This window comes from Aquarana catesbeiana, linkage group LG03 (genome assembly GCF_042186555.1).
Source record: "Aquarana catesbeiana isolate 2022-GZ linkage group LG03, ASM4218655v1, whole genome shotgun sequence".
NCBI classification, from domain to species: Eukaryota; Metazoa; Chordata; class Amphibia; order Anura; family Ranidae; genus Aquarana; species Aquarana catesbeiana.
In genome coordinates this window covers 253,671,275-253,688,604 of record NC_133326.1, presented here as the reverse complement: position 1 = coordinate 253,688,604, position 17,330 = coordinate 253,671,275, and positions in this window count along the sequence as shown.

The window sequence follows — 17,330 nt, the reverse complement described above, 5'->3', positions numbered from 1 at the left end:
CAAATATACAACTATGTTGGTGTCCCTTTGTAACTTGACATTGTATTTTTGAAATGTACCTGCCTACTCGCAAACTGTCCTTTTTGAAGTAAAACACATATCCAAGTATTTGTCAAAAACAAAATGTAAAATTTAATAGGGAGCAGAAGGTCAGAATGAAATCAAGAGGAAGGCAAAGCTGGAGAAACAGTTGGAATTGGTGAAGCCTCTGTACCCCAGGGTAAACATCAATTATTTGACTGTCAAAATTGGTAATCTGAGGAGTTAATTTATTAGGGAGCACAATAAGGTCCAGGACACCGAGAGATCAGGAGCAGCAGCAGATGACATATATGTCCCGAGGCTGTGGTCTTACAACAGCCTGCGTTTTTTGCCAGACCACACCAAATCCAGGCCATCACTCTCAACACTTCCTTCCACGCTTCCTTTCATGCTGCTGTGGTGGGTTGGGTGTTGCTGGAGGTCGTGGAGGAGTATGGTCCAACTCACACAGGTGGCTTTGAGTTGTTAGTTTGCACCTCATCCCCTTGTTAGGGCCTTCCAATTTACAGATGCGTTGGCCCTCCTCCATGTTTTCTAGTTTGCTTACAGTGACAAATCCAAATGCCTTGTGTCATTTTAAGTGCCGCAGTAGCCTGTTTGAGGAAAACAGCCGTGGACTCCTCAAGATTCCTTGCCTTCTTGGTCCTTTTGGTTGGAGAGCGGAGGGGAGGAACCTGGGATTCCATCAGGCTGCTTGTCACGGCCTCCTCCTGGCTGAGACTTTCCTGTGTATGAAAATGGTACATAGTTTTTGGTTTTTGGTCATCAATCACACACAATTTTGAGCTCATGACTAATGCAAATTGAATGTTAACAAGTAGAAAAGACTATCATTCTGACCCCAGCATTTTTCATTCTTGTCCCACTCATGTTTGGCTACTAGCCCCCTGTTCGGTTCGCACCAGAACATGTAAACAGGCAAAAAATTTCTTCGAACACGTGAACACCATTAAAGTCTATGGGACTCGAACATGAATAATCAAAAGTGCTAATTTTAAAGGCTCATATGCAAGTTATTGTCATAAAAAGTGTTTGGGGACCTGGGTCCTGCCCCAGGGGACATGGATCAATGCAAAAAAAGTTTTAAAAATGGCCATTTTTTTGGGAGCAGTGATTTTAATCATGCTTAAAGTGAAACAATAAAAGTATAATATTCCTTTAAATTTCGTACCTGGGGGGTGTCTATAGTATGCCTGTAAAGGGGCGCATGTGTCCCGTGTTAATAACAGTCTGAAAGCAAAATGACATTTCAAAGGAAAAAAAGTCATTTAAAACTACTCGCGGCTATTAATGAATTGCCGGTCCGACAATACACATAAAAGTGCACATTGATAAAAACGGCATGGGAATTCCCCACAGGGCAACCCCGAACCAAAATTAAAAAAAAAAATGGTGTGGGGTCCCCCCAAAAATCCATACCAGACCCTTATTTGAGCACGCAACCTGGCAGGCCACAGGAAAATAGGGGGGGCGAGAGAGAGCGCCCCCCTCCTGAACTGTACCAGGCAACAAGCCCTCAACATTGGGAGGGTGCTTCGGGGTAGCCCCCAAAGCACCTTGTCCCCATGTTGATGGGGACAAGGGCCTCATCCCCACAACCCTTGCCCGGTGGTTGCGGGGGTCTGCGGGTGATGGGCTTATCGGAATCTGGAAGCCCCCTTTAACAAGGGGACCCCCAGATCCCGGCCCCCCTGTGTGAAATGGTAAGAGGGTACTTGTACCCCTACCATTTAAAAAAAAAACTGTCAAAATGTTAAAAATGACAAGAGACAGTTCTTGACAATTCCTTTATTTAATCTTCTTTTTTCCATCTTCTTTCTTCTACCTTCTTTCTTCTATCTTCCTTCGGTTTCTTCCTCCATCTTCTTCTTCTGGTTCTTCCTCCAGTGTTCTCATCTGGCATCTTCCTCCGCAGTGTCTTCTTCCCTTCTTCTTCTCGGGCCGCTCCACATCCCTGATGGGAGGCTCCCTCTGTGCGACGCTTCTCATCTTCTGACGGTTCTTAAATAACGGAGGGCGGGGCCACCCGGTGACCCCATCCCCCTCTGATGTACAGGGACTTGACGGGGACTTCCCTGTGGCATTCCCATGACGTCAGAGGGAGGCGGGAAGACCCATTACGTAACGGGTGACCCCGCCCCCCTCTAATGTCATGGGGAATGCCACAGGGAAGTCCCCGTCAAGTCCCCATGCGTCAGAGGGGGGCAGGGTCACCGGGTGGCCCCGCCCTCCGTTATTTAAAAACGGTCAGAAGACGAGAAGCATCACACAGTGGGAGCCTCCCATCATGCATGCGGAGTGGCCCGAGAAGAAGAAGGGAAGAAGAAGCCTCGGAGGAAGATGCCGGACGAGAACACTGGAGGAAGAACCAGAAGAACCAAAAGAAGAAGAAGATGGAGGAAGAAACCGAAGGAAGCTAGAAGAAAGAAGGTAGAAGAAAGAAGATGGAAAAAAGAAGACTTTAAATAAGGGAATTGTCAAAAACTGTCTCTTGTCATTTTTAACATTTTTGACAGTTTTCTGTGAAATGGTAGGGGTACTTTTGTACCCCCTTACCATTTCACACGGGGGGGCTGGGATCTGGGGGTCCCTTTGTAAAAGGGGGTTTCCAGATTCGGATAAGCCCCCCCGCCTGTAGACCCCCACAACCATCGGGCAAGGGTTGTGGGGATGAGGCCCTTGTCCTCATCAACATGGGGACAAGGTGCTTTGGGGGGCTACCCCAAAGCACCCTCCCAATGTTGAGGGCATGTGGCCTGGTACGGTTTAAGAGGGGGGCGCTCTTTCGTCCCCCCTTTTCCTGCGGCCTGCCAGGTTGCGTGCTCGGATAAGGGTCTGGTATGGATTTTTGGGGGGACCCCACGCCATTTTTTTTTAAAATTTTGGCGCGGAGTTCCCCTTAAAATCCATACCAGACCTGAAGGGTCTGGAATAGATTTTGAGGGGGACCCCCACGACATTTTTAAAAAAAAATTTGGCCAGGGTTCACCTTAATATCCATACCAGACCTGAAGGGCCTGGTATGGAATTTAGGGGGACCCGCCACGCCATTTTTTAAAAAAATTTGGTTCGGGGTTCCACTGTAGGGAAATCACATGCCGTTTTTATCAATTAACTTTTATGTGTATTGTCAGACCGACAATTCATTAATAGCCGCAAGTAGTTTTAAATGATTTTTTTCCTTTGAAATGTCATTTTGCTGTCAGACTGTTCTGTTTGCATTGATCCATGTCCCCTGGGGCAGGACCCAGGTCCCCAAACACTTTTTATAACAATACCATGCATATAAGCCTTTAAAATTAGCACTTTTGATTTCTCCCTTAGACTTTTAAAGGGTGTTCCACGGCTTTCGAATTTGCAGCGAACACCCCAAAACTGGCAAACAGCTGATGTTCGAGTTGATCATGAGTTTGACTCAAATTCAAAGCTCGTCCCTACTGTCTATTGATATGTAAACCACTTTGTTAAATCAGAAATTAGTGATCAATAACATCTAGTTAACATCATCAATTTTTGACAAGAAATATGTTCAACAATGCTATACCTGGGTCAAGCTGGGCTCCTCCACATCTTCTTCCTGGGTGGAAGGCCCAGGTTGGACTTCAGGAGCCTCAGCTGATGTGGAAGGAAGTGTTGAAGGAAGTGTTGATAGTGATGGCCTGGGTTCCCTCTGTTTGGACAAAAAACGCAGTCTGTCGTAATACCACAGCCTGGGGACATATATGTCATCTGCTGCTGCTCCAGGTCTCTGGGAATCCTGGATCTTCTTGCACTTATTATATGTACTCCTCAGGATACCAATTTTGGCCTTCAAATAGTTGATGTCTGCCGTGGGATACACAGGCTTCACTAATTCCAACAGTTTATCCAGCACTGCCTTCCTCTTTTGCTTGTTTGAATAGTCCCTGCATTGGACTTGCCAAAGACATGGCAGCTCCCTGTATTTATCAATGAAGTTGGGCAGGAAGTCAGGGTCTGTGAATTTATCCACCATTTTATCTGCAAGACACAACACAAGACAAACCCTAATGTCAGGCTAAACTCTCCTAATCTTGTCCCAATATAGGCCTCAATCTCTAAGCAGTATAGGCCACTAACCACTGATGCCCCAAGTTACAATTGTACCTTAGTTTGAATGATCAGCGCTTACAATCCTCCGTCCTCCACTCACAGATCGTATGTACGTCGCCCACGTGTTATGCTTTATATACACTGCGCATGCTTCAAACTCCGCTCCTGTCCTTCTTTCTAGTGTATTCCCCGCCTCTTCTATTTTGGAGCAGAGGGAGAGCACATGGCGGAGACACAGCAGGTGACTGCAGAGAGCAGCAACGACTAGGAAAGCCCGGAGCAAGGCAGTTCCACATCCAGGAGGAGATATAAGGCCTCAAATATATCATTTGAAGAGAAGATGGAGATGGTGGACATCTTGAAGAGGACCAACTATGATGGGAATCATGGACTGTACAGAAACCCAAATGTGAGAAAAGCCAAGATCATGACTAAAGTTGTGAGAAGTCTACACAGGACTTTTGGGGTACGAGGATCCAAGGAGCAAATGCGGAAACGCTGGTCAGACCTGAAATTGAAGGAGCAGGATCAGTATAGAAGGATCAAGAAAGTGCTGCAAAAAAGTAAGTATTTGTCATGTGTTTCTAATATTATTAGTACTTTTGTGTTGGTACATGTGCTTTTCTTTACTATTATACAGTTTAAAATGCCAAGTTTGAGATTCGTGGGCACAGTATAATCGTTCGTATTAAACATTGTTCGTTTGATCACTATTACAAAATTTTTGGCAGATGCAGGTCAACTATAGTTGTTCATGCCTATTTTTTTCATGCCTAACTTCTAAGAAGTTTATTACATTGTTGTCTAGATGTGTTTGAAACTAGAATGAAATGACAACTTGATTCAGTATAAGGTGAGGACACTCAGCAGCTGTTTACACATCTGGACATAGGAGCATTAGTGTGAGACACCATAACAACCTTTTTATGGTGTCCCACGCAGGTGCTCCAGTGGATACTAGGGGTCTCTCTATGTGTGAAACTTGCACAAGACAGCTTTTGTAAGGGAAAAAATCATGTCTTCAGCTTGAAACTCTGCCAAAACAGACAATTGGATGACACTTCCAGACAATGTTTCATATTACTAATTCTAGCCTCAAATATCTGTCTGCTAAGTATACCATTTTTGTAATCACATAGGGGAGAAAAGAATCGTGACATGTGAGGACACCAGGAATAAAACACAACCTGAAGAAGGGGAACTCAGCACACAACCTGATGATGTGGATGCAGAGGTTCAGGAAGTGGTTGAAATGGTTACCACAACAGGTCAGTGTCTGAGACCACAGCTTCAGGTAATAGATGTATGCCTGCATATTTATAATACATGGCGTGTTTTTTTATTTTTAGGTGATGTGGATGTTGTGGAAGAAGAAACGCACTTCAACAGTGCAAGTGCACCAGTACTCATCAGTGAGATAATGGTGTGCAATCGGGATTTAGAGAAGGTCAAGCAAAATATCAGTGATGTTCAAAAAAGACTGACCAACGTCATTGATGTTTTAGCCAAAATCTAAAACCACAAAAAATGTACATTTTGTCATTATTATTGTTTTACGTTTTTTAAAAAGTTTAAAGTAATTGAAAAGCCAAATTTTGAAGATGCACACAGTGTGTCAACATGTGCTATCTGCCATCATGGGATATCAATGTACGCATTTTGTGGGTGCAACCCCTTCCTCGAAACTAAAGTAGGTGAGAGTAGGGATGAGCTTCGAGTTCGAGTCGAACTCATGTTCGACTCGAACATTGGCTGTTCGCAAGTTCACCGAACAGCGAACAATTTGGGGTGTTCGCGGCAAATTCGAATGCCGCGGAACACCCTTTAAAAGTCTATGGGAGAAGTCAAAAGTGCTAATTTTAAAGGCTAATATGCAAGTTATTGTCATAAAAAGTGTTTGGGGACCTGGGTCCTGCCCCAGGGGACATGGATCAATGCAAAAAAAAGTTTTAAAAACGGCCGTTTTTTCAGGAGCAGTGATTTTAATAATACTTAAAGTCAATCAATAAAAGTGTAATATCCCTTTAAATTTCGTACCTGGGGGGTGTCTATAGTGTGCCTGTAAAGGGGCGCATGTTTCCTGTGTTTAGAACAGTCTGACAGCAAAATGACATTTTGAAGGAAAAAACTCATTTAAAACTACCCGCGGCTATTGCATTGCCGACAATACACATAGAAGTTCATTGATAAAAACGGCATGGGAATTCCCCAAAGGGGAACCCCGAACCAAAATTAAAAAAAAAAAATGACGTGGGGGTCCCCCTAAATTCCATACCAGGCCCTTCAGGTCTGGGATGGATATTAAGGGGAACCCCGGCCAAAATTTAAAAAAAAAAATGACGTGGGGTTCCCCCTAAATTCCATACCAGACCCTTCAGGTCTGGTATGGATTTTAAGGGGAACCCCGCGCCAAAAAAAAAAAAAAAAACGGCGTGGGGTCCCCCCAAAAATCCATACCAGACCCTTATCCGAGCACGCAACCTGGCAGGCCGCAGGAAAAGAGGGGGGGACAAGAGTGCGGCCCCCCCTCCCTCCTGAACCGTACCAGGCCACATGCCCTCAACATTGGGAGGGTGCTTTGGGGTAGCCCCCCAAAACACCTTGTCCCCATGTTGATGAGGACAAGGGCCTCATCCTCACAACCCTGGCCGGTGGTTGTGAGGGTTTGCGGGCGGGGGGCTTATCGGAATCTGGAAGCCCCCTTTAACAAGGTGACCCCCAGATCCCGGCCCCCCCCCTGTGTGAAATGGTAAGGGGGTACATAAGTACCCCTACCATTTCACGAAAAAAGTGTCAAAAATGTTAAAAATGACAAGAGACAGTTTTTGACAATTCCTTTATTTAAATGCTTCTTCTTTCTTCTATCTTGCTTCATCTTCTGGTTCTTCTGGCTCTTCTGGTTCTTCTGGTTCTTCCTCCGGCGTTCTCGTCCAGCATCTCCTCCGCGGCGTCTTCTGTCTTCTTCTCCTCGGGCCGCTCCGCACCCATGGCATGGGGGGGAGGCTCCCGCTCTTCTCTTCTTCTTTTCTTCTTTTCTTCTTTTCTTCTCTTCTTCTCTTCTTCTTCATTTTCTTCTCCGGGCCGCTCCGCAATCCATGCTGGCATGGAGGGAGGCTCCCGCTGTGTGACGGCGCTCCTCGTCTGACAGTTCTTAAATAACGGAGGGGGGCGGGGCCACCCGGTGACCCCGCCCCCCTCTGACGCACGGTGACTTGACGGGACTTCCCTGTGGCATTCCCCGTGACGTCACAGGGAAGTCCCGTCAAGTCACCGTGCGTCAGAGGGGGGCGGGGTCACCGGGTGGCCCCGCCCCCCTCCGTTATTTAAGAACTGTCAGACGAGGAGCGCCGTCACACAGCGGGAGCCTCCCTCCATGCCAGCATGGATTGCGGAGCGGCCCGGAGAAGAAAATGAAGAAGAAGAGAAGAAGAGAAGAAGAGAAGAAGAGAAGAAAAGAAGAAAAGAAGAAGAGAAGAAGAGAAGAGCGGGAGCCTCCCCCCCATGCCATGGGTGCGGAGCGGCCCGAGGAGAAGAAGACAGAAGACGCCGCGGAGGAGATGCTGGACGAGAACGCCGGAGGAAGAACCAGAAGAACCAGAAGAGCCAGAAGAACCAGAAGATGAAGCAAGATAGAAGAAAGAAGAAGCATTTAAATAAAGGAATTGTCAAAAACTGTCTCTTGTCATTTTTAACATTTTTGACACTTTTTTCGTGAAATGGTAGGGGTACTTATGTACCCCCTTACCATTTCACACAGGGGGGGGGCCGGGATCTGGGGGTCACCTTGTTAAAGGGGGCTTCCAGATTCCGATAAGCCCCCCGCCCGCAGACCCCCACAACCACCGGCCAGGGTTGTGGGGATGAGGCCCTTGTCCTCATCAACATGGGGACAAGGTGTTTTGGGGGGCTACCCCAAAGCACCCTCCCAATGTTGAGGGCATGTGGCCTGGTACGGTTCAGGAGGGAGGGGGGGCCGCACTCTCGTCCCCCCCTCTTTTCCTGCGGCCTGCCAGGTTGCGTGCTCGGATAAGGGTCTGGTATGGATTTTTGGGGGGACCCCACGCCGTTTTTTTTTTTTTTTTGGCGCGGGGTTCCCCTTAAAATCCATACCAGACCTGAAGGGTCTGGTATGGAATTTAGGGGGAACCCCACGTCATTTTTTTTTTAAATTTTGGCCGGGGTTCCCCTTAATATCCATACCAGACCTGAAGGGCCTGGTATGGAATTTAGGGGGACCCCCACGTCATTTTTTTTTTTTTAATTTTGGTTCGGGGTTCCCCTTTGGGGAATTCCCATGCCGTTTTTATCAATGAACTTCTATGTGTATTGTCGGCAATGCAATAGCCGCGGGTAGTTTTAAATGAGTTTTTTCCTTCAAAATGTCATTTTGCTGTCAGACTGTTCTAAACACAGGAAACATGCGCCCCTTTACAGGCACACTATAGACACCCCCCAGGTACGAAATTTAAAGGGATATTACACTTTTATTGTTTGACTTTAAGCATTATTAAAATCACTGCTCCTGAAAAAACGGCCGTTTTTAAAACTTTTTTTTGCATTGATCCATGTCCCCTGGGGCAGGACCCAGGTCCCCAAACACTTTTTATGACAATAACTTGCATATAAGCCTTGAAAATTAGCACTTTTGATTATTCATGTTCGTGTCCCATAGACTTTAACGGTGTTCGCATGTTCGAACGAACTTTTTTCCTGTTCGCATGTTCTGGTGCGAACCGAACAGGGGGGTGTTCGGCTCATCCCTAGGTGAGAGGAAGGGGTTGCACCCCCGAAACATGTCCATTGATCCCCCATGATGGGAGCTAGCACATGTTGACACACTGTGTGTTTTGTGGCTTTATCAAAATAGATGTAGGGAAAAAAACACACATTTTAGGCATGGGATCATGAGGGAAATGTAAATTTTGAGTCCCATTTTGTGTGCATGTTAAAAATTTGGCTTTTACAGGGGTGAGATCACCCCATCTGATGAAGGCAAAATCAACACAGTTTTGACATACTAATGTCTCATATGGCCTTCACTATAGCAAAGTTGAACTTTGTAAGTTTCTGAGTTGGGATGTGTATGTTATGGTTTTAAACATGCCTGTTTAGCCACAAAAGGGCTATATACTGTCAAAAATACATGTTATACACCAAAGATGTTGGTTTGTTAAAAAACCCTTTCATAACGCACATGTGAATGTGCTTGCAGTAAAATGTTTTATACTCAACAGTGTGTGGCTTCTTCTTTCAATGTTCAATACCAGTTTTTTAGTAAGTTGGTGTAGTTACAGTGAAAATGTGGGTTATTTACTAAAGGCAAATCCACTTTGCACTACAAGTGCACTTGTAGTGCAAATTGGTTTGCCTTAAGTAAATAAATCCCACTGTGCTGTAAAATTTGCTAAAATCAGGCCATTTTAGGGACTCCAAGCAATTATTTAATGGAGTTGAAAAGGATGAATATTTTTAACATTAATGCATTACATACATTAACAACAAAAACATTGTGTGTGTGTGTAGCAGACCCACAGCACAACATAATAGTTAGCTGAAGAAGAGATTGTCACCTCATGTATCAAATAAGTTACATTTGCACTATTGAAGAAAATGGACAAAAATAAAAGGCCATTGGAGGCCATTGGAGAACCTAAGAGACAGATAAGAAACACAAGCAATAAATCAAATGAAATATGAGTTTAGTTTTTGCATTATTTTAAAGAGCTTCCAGATTCTCTGGTATATCAATTGCCCCCCTACCCACGAAGTACTCCACATAGCTTTGCCGTACTTCGCGGGTGCTTTGAGGGGCAAGCCACGATGGCCAGTTTCAAGCACCATCATTGTTTCTTCGCAACTGAAGTCAGATAGTTGGCTGTATTCTTGCGCAGAAAATTATGTAGAATGCATCAGCTTAAAATTATGTGGTTCAGTTTGTATTCGGCCATGTTTATGGCCATTTGGAAAAGCCAGAACCGGCTGGCCATTATGCCAAAGGCATTCTCGACCACTCTTCTCTGGGGTCAGGGTCCTCATGGGGAATGGCCTCATCAAATGCTCCCCCAGTGCAAAGGCCTGATCCGCAACAAAAACAAACCTAAAGCCCGCCACGTTATCCGCTGAATGTGGCAATCCCAAGCTGCCATTCTGGAGACGCCTGTAAAATTCTGTCTGGGCGATATCTCCTCCATCAGACAGATGGCCATTCTTTCCCACATCCAGATAGAGGAACTCATAAGTCGCCGACACCACCGCCAACATCACACTACTACTGTACCCCTTGTAATTGTAGTAGTAGTTGGGGGGTGGGATGATCCGGACGTGCTTCCCATCTAAAGCACCACCACAGTTGGGAAAGTCCCACTGTTGGCCAAATTGGGAGGCCACAGTCTGCCATTCCTGTGAGTTGGAAGGAAACTGTGGAGTCAAACAAGAAAAAAAATGAGTACTTTCGCACATAACATTGCAAGCAGATTAGACACAAACATTCTTGGCCAACATAAGTAGAACATTTATTGAAATTAGTATTTAAAGACAAAAGTATAAGGTCCACCTATCAGATTCCTCACCCCTTCTGATGGCCCATTGTAAAAATGTTATTGTGGCGGGAGATGTTTTGGACAGGTAACCCTCTCCACTTCATTCAGAGCTGAATGCATAAATAATGTGTGTTTGTCCCTCCTTACTTACACTATTGGCAGCCCACTGGACAGGTAAGAAGTGTCCTAATTCAAAAATAGGAATACACACTGTCCAAATTGAAGCACATTTTTACATTCTGCAATTACCTATCAAGATAATAGGAGAGCAAAACTTTAAACAGTACCATTTGAAAGTATTAAGGCAGGCACTTGCACTGCATGCTTTGGTGAATTCATCCAGAAATATGAACACAAAAGAGATAGGTATAGTGTGTGTGGGTAATATAGGGGGGACAGCAAAGCCATCAACATGGGGACAAGGTGTTTTGGGGACCCCAAAGCATCCTCTCCATGTTGAGGGCATGTGGCCTGGTATGGTTCAGGAGGGGGGGCACTCTCTCGTCTGTGCTTGGATAAGGGTCTGGTATGGATTTTGGGGGGGACCCTTACGCCATTTTTTAAAAAAATTGTGGCACAGGGTTCCCCTTAAAATAGGTCTGGTATGGATTTTGTGGGGCCCTGTGTATTTTTTTTTTATTTAGTGCAGGGTTCCCCTTAATTTCCATACCAGACCTGAAGGGCCTGGTATGGATTTGGGGGGACCCCCACACAATTTTTTTTACATTTTTGTAAAAAAAAATGCAATTTTTTTCAATGAGTTTTATCTATATTGCCGGGACCTGACAATTCATTACAGACACGATCAGTTTTAAATGATTTTTTCCTTAAGAAATTTAAGGGGTAATGTTCCAAACACAGGAAAACTGCGCTACTTTACAGGAATACTATAGACACCCCCCAGGCATGATATTTAAAGGAATATTTTTATTGTTTCACTTTAAGCATTATTAAAATCACTGCTCCTGAAAAAACGGCCGTTTTTAAAACTTTTTTTGCATTGATACATGTCCCCTGATGCAGTACCCGGGTCCCCAAACACTTTTTATGGCAATAACTTGCATATAAGCCTTTAAAATGAGCACTTTTGATTTTTCATGTTCGTGTCCCATAGACTTTAACGGTGTTTGCGTGTTCGTCCAAATTTTTTGCCTGTTCACAAATTCTGGTGCAAACCGAACCAGGGGGTGTTCCGCTCATCCTTACTTATTTTCCATTTCTTACTTCTCCCTCTGTGTCCTAAAGTTCCTCATCAGAACACAAATATAATGACAATACTTTTGTCATGTCTGCATAAATATAATGGCACAGAGAAGTTAATCCTGTTGTTATTGATGGTTAAATTATGGGAGTTCAACCATTGATGTAACTTTTGCCATTTTTTTCCTTGTCAAAAGAAGTTTATTGAGTATACAATGTTATAAAGATACATAAAGTAAGTTTACAAGGATCTATAAAGTAAGCTCATTGTTTTACAGTAGGGTTTATATAGGTAAATATCATGAAATTTCAAATATTAAACATTGGGTTCACATAAACCTAAATTAAAGATATATATCATTTCCTTAGTTACTTTTGTAGGTATTTAAATGATTTATACCTACTATACATATTGTTTACAAGTAGAGTGTATATAGGTCAAATAAATTCTGATAATGAGCTTTAATCGTAAGGTGGAGAAAAGGAAAGAGAAAGAAGAAAAAGGGTTGAAAGGTAGAGGTATGGTCCACAAGGTTGTCCCGCTCGTCAGTTTATTATTCTTTTTAGTTCTCTTTGAAGCCTTAGAATGGGTGTCTCTGTAAGTCATTTAATCTGTTACCATGGCAACAGGACAGAGTCATTGAAGTTTGACAGGAACTGTTGTTTTATCCAAGGATGCCAAAGTTTTTCAAATTTTGGAATTTGATTTTGATCGATGGCTACCATCTTAGCATGGGACATTGTATTATTCATTCTGTGAATTGTTTCTGCTAGTACCAATGTAGGAGATTTCCATGCCTTGGCCACTGTTTGTTTTGCAGCCGTTATTAGTTGGATCATAAGTTTGAATTGAGAGAGTGTTAACCATTCCGGTTTTAGATTAAGTAAAGTTAAATATGGATCTGGTTGTATTATTTTTTTAAATATTTTAGATGCAATCACGAAGACTTCCTTCCAGAAGGTTTGGATTACTGGGCACGTCCACCATATGTGTAAATATGTGCCTATTTCTGGGCATCCTCGAAAACAAAGAGCTGAGGTATTAGGTGAATATTTTGCCACTCTAGCGGGTACAAGGTACCAGCGAGTTAGGACTTTATAATTTGTCTCCAGTCCTAAGATGTTGGGTGAAGATGACTTAGATGTGAGCCATATGTTAGACCAGTCCGAACTTTTGCCATTTTTAACCCATGTAAAGACCTGCAGTGGGATATTGCATATATGCAATTTGATAAACTTGATTATGTGTTGATAATTATGGTACAAACTTGATCACAGAATTGAAGTAGGTGGATTGTTGAGAGAATACATTTTCAAGTAAAACTGGCAATAGGAGCTGTCATGGCTATCTTGCTGACCTGCTGAATGCGGTACTTTATTAGTCACTAATCCAAAACAAGCATGCAGCCATATTTAGAGAAAATATAGAAGTAATTTTCTGCATAATTGACCCAGGTTAGTGTTTCACGTATTGAATACCTGAGATAATAATATCCAAATTGATTAATAATAACTGTGTTATAATTAAGAAATGTCCATCAGCCTTAAATGGAAAGAATGCTGAACCGGACAAGACAGAAAAAGTCCTTATGTGAAAGAGGAGTTCCTCCAACAGAGTACAGTGACAGTTTAGAAGGAGAATATTGTCAGAAACCATGAAATCAGGCTGAGACAGAAGTACAGTTAAATCACATTTGTTTAAAAATAAAAGTAAAAATACCAAACATAGTCAAAACATAGCCAAAGTTCAGTAACGGAAACAGATAGTCAGCCAAGCCAGAAGTTAGGGATCAATGTAGTGGAACAGCAAGCAGGATCTGGAGTCGGAAGAGATGTCAGCAAAGCAAGTCTTGAACAGGATTGCAGGAGATAGTTTCTGTGATGTTGACCAAGGCGAAGGCAGAGCTCCTCTGGCCTGGAAGGCTTAAGTAGTCAGGACTGACGAGCAGGATATCAACAGCTGAGTAACTGTGGAGAGATAGGAGCTGGCATTTAGCTGACAGCTGAGCGGCCAGCTCAGAGAAGGGAGGGCTGTGCCCAGCCCTGACAGTACAACCTCCTCAACGAGGCCTCCCCCTCGGAGGACCACCAGGCTTGAGGGGAAAATGTCTATGGAAATCATGGAGGAGGACAGGGGCATGTATGTCCAAGGATGAGACCCAAGAGCGTTCCTCTAGACCGTACCCTTTCCAATGCTCCAGGTACTGTATGCACCCACAGAACCTACGGGAGTCAACAATGGACTGTACTTCATACTCCTCATGGTTCTCAGAGGACATGGCATTGAGGTGGTAAAGCGGTTGCAGACCAAAGGTTTTAATATTAGAAGGAAGGTCTAATGCGTAAGCCACTAGGTTAATCCTGCAAAGAATATGGAAAGGCCCAATAAACCTAGGTGCAAACTTTTGTGAGGGAGCACGAAGTTGGAGGTTGCGAGATGACAGCCAGACCCTGTCCCCAACCTGGAAGAAAGGTACAGGTAGGCGTCTGCAGTCAGCATGGAGTTTGTTTCTATCATTAGCATGTCACAAAGCCTCCTGGACTTGTGCCCAGGTGGAACGAAGACCATGGAGATGCTCCTCTAATGCAGGAATATTCTGCGGAACAGAATATTCCTGCGTTAGAGGAGCATCATGGCAACATGGAAGGTTAAAAAACATAATTTGCTGTAAACGAGGACAATCGGGAAGCAGAATTCAAGGCACTGTTGTGAGCTATTTCTGCCCATGGTAATAGGTCTGACTAGTTGTTATGATGGTCAGAAATAGAGCAACGTAGCAATTGCTCCAAGGACTGATTGGCTAGTTCTGTGGCCCCATTAGACTGCGGGTGATGCGCAGAGGAGAAAGCAAGCTGAATTCCCAACTGTGCACAAAAGGCTCGCCAGAATCGGGACACAAACTGACTACCCCTGTCCGAGACAATCACCTTTTGTAGCCCATGTAAGGGAAAGATCTCCCGAGCAAAAATGGAAGCCAGTTCCTTAGAAGTAGGCAACTTCTTAGGTGGAATACAATGACACATCTTTAAGAACCGGTCAACCACCATAAGGATTGCTGTGTTGCCCTGGGAGTTGGGTAACTCCACAATGAAATCCATAGACAGGTGGGTCCAGGGCCTCTCCCCATTGGGTATGGGTTGTAGGAAGTCCACTGGAATGTGTGATGGAGTCTTATGCCCCGTACACACGGTCGGATTTTCCGATGGAAAATGTCCGATCGGAGCGTGTTGTCGGAAATTCCGACCGTGTGTGGGCTCCATCGGACATTTTCCATCGGATTTTCCGACACACAAAGTTGGACAGCAGGAGATAAAATTTTCCTACAACAAAATCTGATCGCGTCAATTCCGACCGTGTGTGGCCTGTTCCGACGCACAAAGTGCCACGCATGCTCAGAAGAAATTCCGAGACGGGACAGCTCATTCTGGTAAACTTAGCGTTCGCAATGGATACAGCACTTTCGTCACGCTGCAATGTTCAAAATGGCTTAATACAGCGCACTCTCTTCTTCTTTATAATGTGACAAGAATTAAGTAGTTTTGCTGCTCATATTCACACAGACTTCTCACAAACTTCTTTCGTTACTATTTATCGGGATTCCCTCAATATATTTTGATTTCTCACATCTGACAACATATTTTTGTATATTTTTTATATATTTTTTGGCTTTAATGTAGATTCTTTTTTTGTGTTTCTATTTTTTTTTTTTTTTTTGCGATTTTGATTTGTACTCCCGAAAATGTTTGAGTGTGTTTTTTGTGACAAGTTCCCACAACACCATTGATATGTTGTTCTATTTAATCTGTAGAAGATTGTTTGGTGTTGTTGTCTCTTGTTAATTTTACATTTTATGTTAGAAATGTATCTGAATCGTCACCAACAAACTGTCCTTTTTGGATGAAAACACACACAGGAGAGTAGAATTTCCCCAAAAAATGTATTAAGGGCTCACAACTATAAACAAAGAGGGAGGCAACGCTGGAGAAACTGCAGAAGTGGGTGAAGCCTTGGACCCCCAGGGCAGACATCAACTATTTAAAAGCAAAATTGGTGGCCTGAGGAGTCCATATCTAAGGGAGGGCAGTGTGGTCCAGAAGTCCCAGAGATCATGAACAGCAGCAGATGACATCTGTGTCCCCAGGCTGTGGTCATACGAGAGACTGCAGCTTTTGTCAGACCAGACTGAACCCAGGACCATCACTCTTTGGTCTTCTTTCCACGCCTCCTTCCACACGGTGGCTATGGTGGTGGAGTTGTGGCAGCAGGAGGAGGAGGAGGATCGTCCATCTCAATGACATCCATCTTGGGTGTTAGTTCCCCACTCACCCCCTTACGTAGGACTTTATAAAGCAGGTCCTCACAGAGCTTGCGTTGACCCTCCTGCATGCCCTGCAATTTGGTGGCAGCCATGCAGGCAAAGGCCTCTTCAGGAGTTGGTAAGGCTCTGAGGGGTGCAGAAGCCTCCTGGATCAGCCTGTACGCTGAATCCTGCATGGGACTCGGAGTCGTCTTCCTGGCCCTTTTGTATGGAAGGCGGAGGGGAGGGACCTGAGACTCAGTCAGGCTGCGACTGGTCCCAGGCTTCTCTTGGCTGACACTTAGCCCCGCCTCCTCCTGGCTGCCACTAATCCCCGCCTCCTCCTGACTGCCACATTCCACAACCTCCTCCTGGCTGAGGTCTTCCTGTGTATGAAAAAGGGACATAGTTTGAGATTTTTAGTCATCAATCACACACAATTTTTACCTCCTGACTGCTGCAAATTGAATGTTAACAAATATAACAGACTAGCATTCTGAGCCCAGCATTTTTCATTTTTGTCCCAATTTTGGGTGCCCACTACTGTCTATTGATATGTAAAACACTTTTTTCAATCAGCAATTAGTGATCAATAATAACATCTAGTAAACATCATTTATTTATTGACCAGAAATCTGTAGAAGAATGCTATACCTGACTCCAGCTGGGCTCCTCCACTTCTTCCTGGCTGGAAGGCCCAGGTTGGACATCGGAAGCCTCAGCTGGGGTGGATGATAGGGTAGAAGGAAGAGTGGAAGGAAGGGTTGAGAGTGATTCCCTGACTTCAGTGTGGTCTGACAGAAATCGCAGTCTCTCATAGTACCACAGCCTGGGGACATAAACGTCATCTGCTGCAGCTCCGGACCTCAGGGAATCTGTGACCTTCTTGCGCTCCCTAAGATATGTGCTCCTCAGGCCACCAATTTTGGCTTTTAAATAAGGGATGGTTGCTGTGGGGACCACCGGCTTCACCAACTCCAGCAGTTTCTCCAGCGCTGCCTGCCTCTTCTGTTTGTGATTATAGTGGGGGTGTCTCACTTGCCACAGACAGGGCAGCTCCCTGTACTTGTCTATGAACAGGGGCAGGAAATTGTGGTCGTTGAACCCATCCATTTTCTCTGCAAGACACAACACAAGACAAACCCTAATGTCAGGCCAAACTCCCCTAATCTTGTTACAA